Genomic DNA, 13,254 nt, shown 5'->3' with positions numbered 1-13,254 from the left:
TAAATAATTGATAAGGAAGACCCATTGTGAGTGCGGGTGATACCATTCCATGGGTTAGCATCCTAGATTTCAGTCTGAGAAAGCGATCTGAGCATCAGAACCCATCTGCTTCTTGTCCCTCAGCCTGTGCAATTTTATGAAGCTCCTGCAGTCATGACTTGCACACCATGATGGGCTTTGCCCACACACTAAGAACTAATACAAGTCCTCCATCCATTAAGCTGCTTTTGTCAGATACTCTTCCCTGCAAAGAAGATGCACTTTTATTTTTGACAAATCTCTTTCATGAGCATTCTCTCATGTTCTTCAAGGTGAATAAAGGCTAATAATTACTTGAATTACTTGTAACCAAAAATGAGAAGGAGAGGCTCTACCAACAAAGTCATCTCAGACATCAGTGGGCTAAAGGATTTCTTCTTAGTTTTTGCCTCATCCTTTCACAGAGCCAAGTGACCCAGCTACTTGTAGGAGCCTGCCTGTGACTTAGTATATCCATGTGGTAAATGAGATCAACAAACCCATTAATCTTTTACTGCAATACAATTTTACTTGTTTCCTTCGTGTTACTAATTTTCAATCAATTCTTCCTGCAGTAGATTTGAATCCTAAACTGACATTTGATATTGAGACAATAGCCTGATCTTTTTCCCCAGCTCATTGGATCAGAAGACAGTCTAGACTCAGAAACTTCAAAGCCCTTCCATCTAAAAGCTTCCCATCCTTAAGTTAAGAAATGTCTTTCAACCTACTTTCTGAGAGATTTGTGTTCACAGTTTTATCTTTCCCAGTAAAAATAGCTATGGAGTAAGCAGTATCCAGTCAGGCTACATGAATAGAAAGAGAAGGGAGTGGAACTTAGAAGCAGGAAGCAAGATTTTCTGAGAAAAACCTAACACCCATTTCCTACAAAAGAGATAAAAACATTTTTGTGGTGAGTCTCACAAAAAAAGAAAAAAAATCTTCTAAAGAAGATGGAAAAAAAATGCCTCCAGGGGCACGTGACTTCTCCAGAGGCATGTGACGTCAAGGTCTGAAATATTCTTCACAGAGACCCCAGAGATTTGTTTAAGTAAATATCTTTTTTTATAAATCTTTGTTTTAAAATGAAAACATATCAGGAATTCGAATTTTTTGTTTAATTTAATGACAGTATTGAAACTTGCACAGCACTGCTGTGCTGTAGAACACTGTTATGATAGATTATTTAGCTAAATTTTAGTAAAGTTCACAAATATTTATTAATTAAATGTGGATATGATAAACAATTAGGCACTGGAACATTCTCATTAAAAATTAAACCAAAGTGCACATGAGCATAAGTGAAGTCACTGTCATTCTTTGAAACCCATTAACAGCTAGAAGATTACCTGCTTTGACCTTTGTCAAACTCTCCTCAAGGTATCACAACTGCCTTGAAAATGCATCCAAAAGAGGCTTCCCTCTGTGGCTGCTGAAGGAAGCTCTGAGTTTAAGTGTGGTGTTGAGTGGACCTTTGTTTTCTTATGGATGGAAAAAACAAAGGGACAAAGGTTTTGAAGTAGCCTAGGAAGAAAGGGACTCCTGGAGGTACAAGCAGTATTACCACTGGAGAAGAGGGTTTAGGAAGTACACTGAGATTTTGAAACAACAATTTTAAGAAAGCTAAGAAAAAAAAAATACCCACCACCACCATATCACTACCATCACCACCACCACCAACAACAAAATCCTTAGAGGCTGGGAAGCTGGCTCAATAGATAAAGTGTTTCCTATGAAAGCCTGGGGACCTGAGTTTAGATCCTTGATAGCCACATAAAATCCAGACATGGTAGTGGGTTCCTGCCAACCTAACTGGTGACTTGGAGACAGACAGATCACAGGGACTCACTGACATGCAAGTCTAGGTAAATGGTGTGTTTCCCATTTAGTTTAGAGACACCCCCCCCCAAAAAAAAGAAAGAAATGTCAGTAGGGAAAAATACAGTCAATGTCAACCTCACCTCTGTCTTTCACAGGCGAGCACACACACACACACACACACACACACAATGCATGTGTGCACAATGCATACACACATGAGAGACAGAAGGAAAGAACTCTGAACTTTCCATCAGAATACCAAGGTAAAAGTTCTTGAGATTACCCATATAGTATAATTTTTAAGACCACTGACAATTTTGAACCTGATTCCCTGACTAACGAACATACTGGCCCCTGCTCCTACCCCTGCCTTGGAATTCACAGTAGGCCACAATATGCAAACATGCCTACAGACCCTTGTACACGCTTGTCAAGATATTTTTCACAACACAATTTCTTGGTGCATGAATGTAAACATATGCATGCATGTATATGTGTTGTGTGTATGTGTGCCTGTGTGTCCGTCTATGCTCTGTACTTGTGTAGAGGCAGCATCCATATTCCTCTATTCTTTCTGTCCACAATACTCATTATATACTATACTAGATGATTAGATGCTCAATAGTTTTCCCCTGAATGCAACTCTATATCAGGCTATCCTCTCAAATCTAATTGAAAATTAATTTAATCTAAAAATTATATCACGAGGAAGTAGAGAGATACTGAGCATCAGTCAAATCACTTCCATTGGAGGCTGTTTTCAGGACTCAATGCATGATGCATTTCTTTTCCTTGTTTTTTTCTGTCATTTTGTTTGTTTGTTCCTTTGTTTTGTCTTTACTTCTAAAGCAGGAAACATTTTTTTTAGTATTTTCACCAAGAAAATAATAAAATTTTGAAGAGTTAAAATTGCTTATAAATAAGATATTATAATATGTTTTCACATATTTTAATGAGTTAACACTGCTCTTGGGAAAACCTTCCTTTTTCCGGAATCACTTTCCTCCCCTCCTCGGAACTTCATCTTATTTCTCCTGTAAGGCTCAAAGTGAGTCTTACCTACCAGGAGACACTCTCCTTCCCCAAGTCAGACAGGAGAATGGAATTAGATGCAAACGTAAGAGGTTTATTTTTCTGCCACATCAGGATCGACCCTCAATCAGCCCCTCGTGGTGAGTGACTAGAATGGCTATAACAAGCAGTTTTTATACTTTTAGGGGTACTGTTAGATCAGCAAGGTTAGAGTTTAAACTTACTGGCTAAGCATATTGACCTTTGACTCTATTGGCTCCCAAGAGTATGACATGCATTCAAACTTTATTTGGGACCAGAGGGTCAGGTGACTATCAGTCAGTACAATCTGTTTTTTTTTTCCCCAAGAATGTGCCTGTTCCTCCCAAGAACTCTGGGTGGAGAATGGAAATTGGCCTAACCATGAGCTGAGGCAGGAAGCTAGTACTTGGCCTATTCTTGACATGAGTCGGTGGGTGAGAGGCTGGTGAAAGCCCCCAGGCTCCTTCCCTTCTACTTTTATCTCTTCTCACTACTCCTATTTTTATCTTCTCTGCCCTATAGTTTGTCCCCTCCCTACTGTTCTCCTCCCCTCCTTTCTTCTCCTTTGTCCTCCTCTCCCCTCTCTTTCCATTCCCTCCCCTCCCATTCCCTCTTCTCCTCTCCTCATAGCTATCTTCCTCTCCTTTTTTTCTCCCATCATCTCTCTTCTCTTCTGCTATCTTCCCCTCTCCCATCCAATTCTTGTCCATCTTCTCCCCTCTCCTCTAGTCTTCCTTCATTGCTATTTAGCTACCTTCCATATATCCCTCTCTTCTTCCTTTTCCCATGTTTCTTACTCCTCTCTTCTCTTCTTGTCTCTCTTCAGTCAAGTTGATTGTTAACTCAACCTGCAAAAGAATATCTTTGTGTGCCTATGGGATGTGTGTGAGTGTGTGTACATGTTTGAATGTGTATGTGTCTGTAGGTACATATTCACATGTTGGATTCCTGGAGGGGTCAACATCATGTATTTCAGAAACTGTTTACAGTTTTGTTTTGAGGCCAATACAGAATTCTCCAGCCTGACTATGCTAATGAACTAAGAAGTCCCATGGATCTTCTTGATTTGCCTCCTCAGCACTGGGCTTGAAAACGTTTAACACCAAACCTGGATTTGTTACATAGGCTGTAGGTTGGAACCCAATCATGTATTCAAGCTAATACATTTTCCGCAGTTCATTTGGGCACATCTAGCAGAATATCTTCTGACTGTCATTGCTGTTCTCCCATATTTGACTCTGCTCCCTCTCCCTTAACAGCAGGCTTGCCCTTGATCAGACCAGTGGAAAATCAGGTAGGAATGGCCGAGGTGATGGACAGCTCAGGCTGCGGTGAGAATGACAAGAACAGACTCTCAGATGGCAGGCTTCATTAAGCAGCTCAATTAATTGGGGGGAACAATTGCTATTTAAACTTTTGGGGAGTGGGTGTAGAGTTTCAGGGGGAGTGTATTTATTGAACATTGGCCAGAGCTGTGGTACTTAGATGCCTAATTTACATAAGGTGGAATTCCGGGGGCTTTGACCTTGCAAGGGGACAAAATGTTTAACCTGGCTACCTAACTATTTGACCTTCTCTGGTATGCAGCATAAGTCTATGTGTACAGGGACATGCAGGCCCATGGCAATGCTTGAGATCCTACTCCTGCTGATCTCAGGACAAGATTTCTAGATTTGGACAGCCCAGCTTCCCAGGGCTCCAAGCTCCCCAGCACCACACCCTCAGGGATTCTTTTCTTTGTCAGGGAACTTCAACACTTATCTCCCTCACTAAGACCCCAATCAAATGCCAATAACTTACCAGTTCTCTCTGCTCTTTTACATACAATATTTTGGCTTAAGTGACACTTGCTTTGTAAGCCTGCTCTATGCTCCATATAAAATTCCCCCCAGGCCATGACTCCTTCAAGGTCAGGAGTGAGTCAGAGTGCCAGTTTCAATTAAGTGTATATATTCTCCTATCATTTTTATCTTTGTTTATAACTGCAGATGATTTAAGGGAGACCTTCACAAGGCATTGATGTGTTAAATAAGAACCTTGAAAGCAGGAAGCCCTGAAGTCTCTGCTTTAAGGGGAAATCTTGTGTTGGCCACATTAAGATTCTCAATTTCCAAAAGAGGAAAAGAATTGCAGAATTTTATCAGAATTCCTTCTTAGACTCAGGTACTTGTAAGACCTTAAACAATATTTATCAGGTCCAGCAATACTTTTAAAGTAAAAAATAAAAGTCCTTCTAATGCCAATATAGCAATATTGCAATATTTCTTAGTAATATACCTAGTAGGAAGGAGGGAACAAAGTTCTGAAACCAGGAAATTAATCGTAACTTAGGAGACATAAACATTAATATAGGTGACAATATGATACGGAACAAATGTGCCAATTTATGTTTTCTTCTAAATAGACCAAAGCTAGATTAGTGAACAATAAAATAATCTCTTTTATCAAAAGCATACCCTGGATCACATGTTTTATAGATTCTGTATAGTTGACTCTCCATGATAACCTGTGAGGTAGATAAATAATATTATAATATTTGTATAGTATAACAATTATTTATATGCAATTATAAAATTGATATAATATTATAATAATATAATTAGTATCATTATAGTTAAGTCTAGGACTAGCCCAGGGTTAACATGGTTAGCTTCAGAGATGTGCTTTCAGTATAAATGAGTGATTCTCAACTGATGGATCAGAAACTCCTTTGTGGGTAGAAAAATCCTTCCAGAGGGGACACTTATGACTATCAGAAAACACAGATATTTACATTACAAGTTATAATAAGAAAAATATAAGAAAGAAGTAGCAACAAAAATAATTTCAGGGTTCATCACACCATGAGGAACCTCACATTAGGAAAGTTGAGAGCCACTGGTATAAACTTTACCAGTGCCTACTACCTTACTCACTATGTCATCAACAGAGTTGTAAAATCTAAGTTGTCTCTAATTACAAAAGTGATAATCTAGGTGCATACACAACACAGAAAACACAAAGGATACTTGTTTCACGGTATCAGGGCCTCTCAATGGACTCATATGCCTGCTACCTCACACTTCTCACTCATGAAAGAAAGCTTGGGTTACATTTTCTGGGTTCACAGTCATAGGAAATCAATACTTCCCTTTCAGTGTCCTGGTATGGGGTTTCTAAATGTTGGCCTAATTCATATTTCATTAGGGAAAACTATCATTTCACTTATGGTGACCACTGCCCACTAGGTGCGGCAACAAATCTCAACCAGTTGTGACAAGCACAGTGTCTCCCTAACTTTCTATCATTCTTAGTGGATACAAGAGGGGATGGCCGTGGCAAAACATCCCTAGCTGCTGCCCTAGTTCCTTTCCCACCACTGTGATGATACTGACAGACACAACTTAAAGAGGAAGAGTTTATTTGAATTCATGGTTTCAAAAGGTTCTGTTCACAGTTGATGAACTAGTGTATGTGAGCAGTATGTCATACTAGTAGGAAGATGTGGTGGACAGAAAGGTTCACATCAAAGCTGATCAAGGAAGCAGAAGAAGAGAGTGTTATGCATTTCTGAAGGTATAAACTCTTGGATCTCTCCTTTACCTTTTTATTCTACCTTACCCTCCCCATCTAGTCCAGGAGCTGGATTTATACATGTTCAGTTAATCCACTCTGGAATGATTTGCACAGATATACCCAGACGAGTACCTTACTAGTCTGAGGTGATTTAGAATCTAGTCAATTGACAAGGAAGATGAGCCCTCACTGAGAAGCACTTCCACAAGAGAATGAGCAGTGAAGCAGAAGTCAGAAGAACCAGGTCCTAATGCAAGCACCATTATTTGCCAAACTTCAGTTTCTTCACCTGTGAAACACTGACATTACCCTTTCCCGGAGCCCTCGGGTTATTGTAGAAGTTAGAAATATCCAATGGGTAATGCCTACTAAAGCAACAGCACAGAAGACAAGCTTTGATGAAGCTCTGCTTGCATTGTTACCTGTAGCCACTACATACCTAAATAATACATAAGCAGCAACAGGGAAAAAGAAAAATTGTTCATTCTTGAAGTGAACCCAGAGTCTTATGCCTCTATCTACCATTGCGCTCTTTTTCCAGTCTCTGTAACAAGCTAAGCTGTGCTGGCTACAGTGCACCTTGGACTGTGACTTATCTTTGAGGACGGAGATCTCAGATGGTAAAAAAGAAGCAGAAGGAAAGTTTCCTGACCAGAACACCGAGCCAGATCAGGATTCATGATTTGTAAAACGCTTGAACTCAAGAAAAAAAAAAGAACAATAAACACTCATCTCTATTATGAGACTTGCTGTTTCTGTCCCTTGGTTCTAAGAAATCTAACCTCTTGCTCTGGTCAGTACTGTTACTGTCTATTGCTTCTGCCTCTTTTGAGGGAAAAAATAAAAGGAAACCCAAGAGAACTTGGCTGAAACACTAAAGAAAGTCATCAGCTTTCAGAACTGCAAAGTCCTCAGGTAACCCAGGCTCTAGGCAAAATTCAATCAACATTTCAAACACTGTAGGTGGAGATCAAGTTTCTCTCCCATGCTGCCTTCCATAATTTCAACCTCACTTTCAATTTCCATATGTTGACTTCCCTGCAGCTCCAACAGATTCTTCCTGAACAGTTGCGTGCAGCTGACACTGCGCAAGCACACAATGCCTGCCACATCATGCACATGGAGAACCGACTGCAGGAGACCCAGGAAAGGTCTCTCTCTCTCTCTCTCTCTCTCTCTCTCTCTCTCTCTCTCTCTCTCTCTCTCTCTCTCTCTCTTTACTTCTGTCCCCTTCTCCCTGTCTTTCTTTCTCATAAAAAAAAGAACACAACAATAACTTACTCTCAGGAAATATATCTTCAGTGACATTTGCTGGGTTATAAAAATGTTCACAAGCTTGTTACGTGTGCATGTTGGATGAGATGAGAGATGCTGTTTGTCCTCTGTCAATCAGGCCCTTTCCAGCCTCTACTTGGTGGTTCATTCTGCATAAACTACATAGCTTAGAACAAATGAAGCACGTCCACAAAGGTACAGGTTGTTCTCCTTATTTCTCCATTAGGAACAGAGCTATACGCCTCACTTTCCTGTGAAGCTATTTGTGATGAATAAATGCACTGTAGGGGAAAGGGCTTTGAAAAGTAGACCTTATTATCATAATTATTGGCTCTGGAGTGCTTTAGTCTCCTTTCTCTCCCTTCCCTCCATTCTTTTTGTCTTCTTCCCTCTCTTTTTCTCATTTTCATCTGTTTTAATGTACATGGTACTACTTTAGGGTACCAGGGAAAGATAGGTCTCTAGATTCCCCAATGTTTTTATTTTTATAAGCAACCCATGTGAAGTAATTATTTCAATTACATTGAAAGTATCCCTTTCAGCTTTCTCTGATTTTGCTTTCATAGACAACGGCGACAGTATGAATTTATTGCCGTCTATAGTCTTGGAAACTCTTCATAAGTCAAGTTCTGACATTAGAATATCACCAGGGATAGGAATACGAGTGACAGAAAGCAGTACCTTCTACTGTTTGGTTTGTCATTGTTTTCATTTGGTCTCCCCCCACCTCCCGCCCTTAGGTAACATTGTTCTGTAATTGTAACTATGGTAAAATTAGAACTAAAACTATTCTAATGGAAAAACATTCCTAAGACCCTACCACTAGCTGAAAGCTCATGACAGTGATGGCTTTTGAAGGAGGGAACATAAGTTTTCTTCAAGCAAAAGACTACACATATTGCCAAGCCTTAGTGGCTGGCCTGACACCAATGTACATGTATGTAGCATTAACTTGACTCAGGGGATTATAAAGAAAAAAGGAAATGAAGGTATGAAGGTAACTGGAGGGCAGGTCTTGGTCTCAGAGTTAGGAGACAGGAGAGTGGGCATAGTCAAATTACATTATGTACATATTTGAAATGCTCGAAGCACATATGGAATGAAATTAAAAGTACTTTCCCCAACATTTGAGAGACAACCAAAACTTGAGAATTAACACCTTATATGCTCAGCTGTCCCCACACATCACTCACTTCCACCTCGTTCCCTATGCTATGTCCTCTGAGGTCATAAAAGCCACTTTAGACTGTCCCTGCACCAGCAGGGGTGTCATTTGGTGGTCATTTCAGTGGCAGCACCACAACTACCTTCCTCGGTCCTGAGGGTTAGTTTTCAGAAGCTGTGAAAACACACTGTGACTCAGAGCGACCTAGAGAAGTAGGAGCTGCTTTTGGTTGTGGCTCACCGTGGCACGGAACGAAGCATGGCACCAAGTAGTAGGTGGCTGGAGCAGGAAATTGAGAAATCACATCCTAAGCAACAAACAGAGCTAGAAATCAAATGAGCAGTAAGATTAGGCTATGAAAATCTCCATTCTACCAACAATGACTTACTACCTTCAGCAAGGCCATGGATCCTAAATCCCAACAGAAACTGGGAACCAAGTTTCTGGTTTTAGTTTGTTTGTTTGTTTGTTTTTGTTTTTGTTTAATTTAAATTATCTATCCCAACCATAGATTTCCCTAACTCCTTTCCTCCCAATCCTTTCCCTCTTCCTTCTTTTTCCCTCATCCACTCCTCCTCTCTTTCTCTTCACAAAAGGGGAAGACTTCCATAGATACCAACCAGCCCTGGCATATCAAGTTGCAGTCAGTCTAGGCACATGTTCTCCTATGGAGGCTAGACTAGGTAGTCCAGTAGGAGGAAAGTGTCTCAAAGGGTCCCATCAGAGAGGCCAAGACAGCCCCTCTTTCTACTCTTAGCAGTCCCACAAGAAGACCAAGCTATACGATTGTGACACATGTGCAGAGGCCTAAGTCAATCCCAACTTCCCGGTTGATAATTCAGTCTCTGTGAGCCCTTATAAAGCCAGTTTAGTTGATTCTGTAGGTTTTCTTGTGATGTCCTTGACCCCTCTGCCTCCTACAATCCTTCCTACCTTTCTTTTGCAGGATTCTCCAAGATCTGCCTAATGTTTAGCTGTGGGTCTCTACAGCTATTTCCATCCACTGTTGGGTGAAACCTCTCTGATGACAGTTATACTAGGGTTCTGTCTGTAAGTATGAAAACATTATCATTGGTAGTGTCAGGGGTGGGCTCCTTCTGATAGCATGTGCCTCAATCTGGACCCATCATTGGTTATCCAGTCCCTCAATTTCAGCTCCATATTTATCCCAATACATCTTGCAGGCAGGAAAAAGGATTTGTGGCTGGGTTGGTGTCCCAATCCCTCTATTGGAAGTCTTGCCTGGTTACAGGAGACGGCTGGTTCAGGCTTCCTATTCCCCATTGCTAGAAGGCTTAGCTAGGATCACCACCATAGATTCCTGGGACTTTCCACTGCCCTAGTTTTGTAGCTCATCCCAAAGATGACAGCCCCCCCATAGACTTATTAGAGTTGCCCCTCTCAATACTGTCTCCCTCTTTCCTTACCCTGCCTGATCCCTCATGTTTCCATCCCTACCCCCAACCTGTGTCCAGTCCCCTCCCCCAACAAAGGGGGATGTATGATCTCCCTGAGAAGGAGAACTTAGTTTTCAAACACATAAGCTTATCAGGACATCTCTTATTCAAATCCCATATCCCAAATGCCAGGGTCTCCCACGGCTCTTCACCATTCCTCCAAGCTTTAAACTTGTGCCATGGTCTCTAGTCACTCTTTTCTCTGGAGCTATGAAGCCTGACAGAGTCTTCCATCATCTGATTCTCCAACATGTATTTCATTTTCACTGGCAATAATTTGTTTAATGTCTGGATTCCCAATTTTTTTACCATAGTTCTGTATCTTTTATTTTTAAACACTGGGTTCTTAAAACCTACTATAGTATCTAAAACTAAATAAATTTGTATTAAATTGATCAATCAATAACTAAATGCGGCAGAGTTTATTTCTAAAAGTGAACATGATAGAATTGCACATAGAAAAGTTTGTTATCCCATATGCACCCATACTAATGTACAGAAAAACATTATCCATTATGATACAGATTTACAGTGGGAAGAATGTGTGAGGGTTAAGTATCAGTATCTTCAGTTGTTACTATTTCTGTCTATGATCCTCCTCACCAGTAGGATTTGAACCTACAACTGTGTGTTTGATTTTGCAATGGTTTCATCTCTAAATTTTTTTTCCATTACAGGGAATTTAGGATTATATCTTCTGATACCACTAATCAGCATTTTGTAAGATAATAGATAGCTCCATGGATTTCAAAAGCTTAGGACTCCTCCTTCAGTGAAGTCCTAAACTGTCTGTAATATAGCAATCCAAATCCAGATTGAAAAATAAGGATGAAGGTCTTGTCCTTTCTGTGCCAGGTCTTTCTGGGGGAAACACAGCAAAGAGGCAAGGGTAGGAGGTTAGGAAAAATGGCTCAGAACAGATCATAAGCAGAGTCTGGGCTGGAAACAGAACTTGAAATTATCAATTCCTGCTCAAAAAAAAAATAAGATGCTTTCTTTGTCAAAGTCCTGCCTCTAAAATGAGGAAAAAGAGGCTTCGACCTTAGGATGGGAATTGAGCTATGGTGGATAGATGTTCCTGAAGAAACCATCAAGGGACAATCTGAAAGGGGTGGTTGACTCTGCTCCTGATCATTCAAGAGTCTCTCTTAACATGTTAAATCTACATTAGAAGCGAGGCGTTTTAAGTTGATTTACTGTGATGGCAAAAACTTAATTAGTTATTAAATAATTGCCTAATAGACCTGTTTTGAGTTATAAGGTTGAGGCCAGGTCTAGTTGCAATGCCATTAATTATAAATTTTATAAGCCATAAAAGGTAATCATAGCCTTATGCGGCAACTAGGTTGCAAATGTAATATTTGGATGCTGCCCTTTCACCAAGAAGACAGTGAAAGCAGGTTAATTGGGTGGCAATTAGTAAGAAGAGTGTTAATTACCATGCTAGTCTTATATTATGCAAATGAAATTGCATCTCAATTAACAGTTAAGAAACCAAACAATTCTGAATGTACAGGTTTATAAGTAGCAACACATTTCAAATTGATACTTCCTTAGAGTCAAATGTGTACTCTCATAAATGACAGATTTTGATCTGGCTTCCACTCAATAAGGTTGTCATGATTTTCTCACCTCTACCGGTGAATTTAGAAAGACAGCCCAGTATTTTAGACTTGTTATCAGCAGCATTAATAACTTATAATAGTTTACATCACAATTGTACATGAAAAATGACACAGTTCTTTTAACACAGTTTTCTAAATTAATGCAGACAAAGAAAGCCTAAAATATTGTTCTGGGTGGGTTCAAGCAGCTTGCCAGGAGCAAGCTTGTGTCAGGATTCCAAGGCTCTGTTATGTGTGTTATGTGGGAAACTTTTCTCACTTGTGGATGTCAACAGTAAGACATAGCTTATTTCAACACAGGAGAATTCTGTAGAGGCTGCTGCTATATGGCCTTTATAAATTTATTTACTTAAACTTAAATTTCGTGAGCTGTAACAAGGATAAAGACTGTAGTGTATCAATACAGTGGAAGCCCTTACTTAAGTCTACAAAGCCTGACATGTAATAAATATTCCCAATGTGAATAATAGGTAATAGCTACTTAACACTGTTGTAAGAAAATTGATTTGGTAGACTTTGAAGAATTCCCATATAGAATCTATTCCCTTATTTAGAGGTCACATTATTTAAAATTCTCCATTTAAGGTTTTTGTAAACAGTGTTGTTTCTTTCATTCAAGAGAGAGGGCAAAGTGAGGAAAGGCACTTGCTATGTAGCCTGACAACTTCAATTAGATTCACAGGATTCATGAGGAGGAAGGAGAGAACCAATTCCATATTATCCTCTGGCATTTATATGCACCTTAGTACACATGTCCACACAGATATATACATACATTTACATGAAATATATAAATAAAATTTTTACATAAAATTAAACAATCATTTATGTTTTAGTCAGGTTTTCTTTTTTTTTTCTTTTCTTTTTTTTTTTTTTATTAACTTGAGTATTTCTTATATACATTTCGAGTGTTATTCCCTTTTCCGGTTTCCGGGCAAACATCCCCCTCCCCCCTCACCTTCCTTATGGGTGTTACCCTCCCAACCCTCCCCCCATTGCCGCCCTCCCCCCATAGACTAGTTCACTGGGGGTTCAGTCTTAGCAGGACCCAGGGCTTCCCCTTCCACTGGTGCTCTTACTAGGATATTCATTGCTACCTATGGGGTCAGAGTCCAGGGTCAGTCCATGTATAGTCTTTAGGTAGTGGCTTAGTCCCTGGAAGCTCTGGTTGCTTGGCATTGTTGTACTTTTGGGGTCTCGAGCCCCTTCAAGCTCTTCCAGTTCTTTCTCAGATTCCTTCAATAGGGGACCTATTCTCAGTTCAGTGGTTTGCTGCTGGCATTCG

The 13,254-nt window shown here is 40.0% G+C and overlaps 1 long non-coding RNA gene across 1 annotated transcript; it reads right to left on the bottom strand.

Annotated features, from left to right (window-relative positions):
* Positions 1–3,846: 3,846 nt before the first annotated feature.
* On the bottom strand, positions 3,847–9,671 carry LOC102556090 (uncharacterized). The gene is made up of 4 exons (XR_010066193.1): positions 9,508–9,671; positions 9,128–9,211; positions 5,349–5,398; positions 3,847–4,218 (listed from the first exon to the last, which is right to left on the bottom strand). It is a non-coding gene; the product is annotated as an uncharacterized LOC102556090 (long non-coding RNA).
* Between the last annotated feature and the right edge of the window lie 3,583 nt (positions 9,672–13,254).

This window comes from Rattus norvegicus, chromosome 4 (assembly GCF_036323735.1).
Source record: "Rattus norvegicus strain BN/NHsdMcwi chromosome 4, GRCr8, whole genome shotgun sequence".
In the NCBI taxonomy this organism is placed as follows: Eukaryota; Metazoa; Chordata; class Mammalia; order Rodentia; family Muridae; genus Rattus; species Rattus norvegicus.
Note: the sequence above shows the minus strand (reverse complement) of the source record. Positions and strands in the feature narration are given on the sequence as shown.